Genomic DNA, 1855 nt, shown 5'->3' on the forward strand with positions numbered 1-1855 from the left:
GCGGGCCCAAGGTGAGCGGTCTCCCCGCACAGCAGCCACGGAGACCACGGCGGCGGCCGCCCTGGAGAGAGGCCGCCCTGGAGGGGGGGCAGCAGCGCAGCGCCTCGGCCTGCGAGGGTCCCTCTCGGCGCCTGGGGCTCCTTCTTCTCCTTCACCTTCGGTGGCGGCGGCGGCGGCTCCCTCTTCGTCCGGCGCCCCTCCGCCCGCCCACCCAGGGCCCTCCAGGAGGCCGCTCCCCTCGCGGGACTCTCCTCCTCCTCCTCCGCTGCCGCTGCCGCTGCCGCCGCCGCCACCGGCACAGTGACCGAGCCAACCGAGGAGGAGCAGGAGGAGGAGGCGACCGAGCAGGCGCGACGGCGCGCGACACGTACCTGGGGGAGGGGCGGCGCACAGGAGCCTAGCAACCGCCGGCACGAGCGCCACGCAGCCAATCACAAAAGCCCTTTTTTTCTCCTTCTTCCCCCCCTTGCCCCGCCACCCCCGTCCGAGCCGCAGCGCAGCAGCTTCTGGCCGTTTGGCTCCAGAGGCAGCTCGACCCAACCCGCGGGGCTCCGCCTCCCGCGCACCGGCTCCACCCACCAGCTCCGTAGGACACGCCCCCTTCGCCTAAGGAAGCCCCGCCCACCTTCGCTTCGGAGGCTATAAAAAGGGCGCGCGCACGCTCCGCTGCTGGCCACGCCCTTCTTCGCAGTAGGCGCCGCTGGTGAGCGTTTCGGCTCCTCCTCAGAGTTGAGGGCTTCAGGCCCCGCCCGACCTTCCACTCCTTATTGGGCCAAAGCCCTTGCTTATATTGGGCTGCATCCACCCTGGAGAATTAGCCCGGTTTGGCGGACCGCTCTGGGCCCCACAACAAACTCCAACTCCCAGCACTCCATAGCCTTGAGCCAAGGCAAGGAAAGCGGTGCTCAGAGGGGGTTTGCACTGCCATCCCCTGAGGCTGAGGGAGTGTGACTTGCCCAAGGCCTCCCAGTGGGTTCACATGGCTGAGCCAGGATTCGAACTCAGGTTTCCAGAACTGTAGGCCGACCAGACTGCTACTACACTCATCTATCCACGTGTGTGGCTTTGATATTTGCGGGTTTGATTATTCATGGGTTTGATTAATGTGTTCTCTCTAGGAATCTATAGGTCCTCCTGGATTGCAACTCTATGGTCAACTTTAACTAAAAGTTGCCCTGAAAGGCCTAGAGAGAATGCTCCACTGGGCCTTTGTAGAGAATGCTCCACTGGCCACAGAGTTGCACTGGAGGACCTAGAAGAGATTCCTAGAGAGGGGTCCTCTCAGGTAAAACATGGCGTTTTTGTGATTTGTGGGTTTTTCCACATTCAGGGGGGCCTTGTGCCCCAACCCTAGAGAATATGGAGGAGCAAGTGTGTATTATTATTATTATTATTATTGTTATCATATTTATTCATATTCAGCTCTGTTTCCAGAACTGCGACTCAGAGCAGCTTCATAATATTAAAAGAACAATACAATCAAAAGCATAGAAAAGAGCTGCATTGAAAAGGAATTAAATTATTACAACGTTAAAATAGATAGCTATTAGAAGAAAAAAATACATTTTAAAAAGACAAAACTGTATAAAATACAGTATGAGCCACAATTTGGAAAGCCACTGGTAGAATTCCCCTAATTAAGTTCCACCTAAGGCAGCAGATAATGTGACTCAGTGGGTTTCATGGCCGAGTCAGGATTCAAAGCCTGGTCTCCAGAGTCATCGTCCAACCCTCAAAACCACTATGCCATACAGGGCCTGTTTGAAGACTTAAGCAGGGCTGGGGAGTCGCATCTCAAGAAGAAGCCAGCTGGAAACAACAGGTGCTTTAAAGCCTAGGCCAGGAGTTCTTGAAT

At 56.5% G+C, this 1855-nt stretch overlaps 1 protein-coding gene across 1 annotated transcript in view; it reads right to left on the reverse strand.

Moving 5' to 3' along the window:
- DAG1 (dystroglycan 1) overlaps positions 1–511 on the reverse strand; it is a 108927-nt gene extending 108416 nt beyond the window's left edge. The window contains exon 1 of the mRNA XM_042449042.1: positions 372–511. The gene's annotated coding sequence lies outside the window, so the exon portion shown is untranslated. The remainder of the gene's footprint in view (positions 1–371) is intronic.
- Positions 512–1855: the final 1344 nt, after the last annotated feature.

The sequence above is a fragment of the Sceloporus undulatus genome, chromosome 2, assembly GCF_019175285.1.
Source record: "Sceloporus undulatus isolate JIND9_A2432 ecotype Alabama chromosome 2, SceUnd_v1.1, whole genome shotgun sequence".
Classification (NCBI taxonomy): Eukaryota; Metazoa; Chordata; class Lepidosauria; order Squamata; family Phrynosomatidae; genus Sceloporus; species Sceloporus undulatus.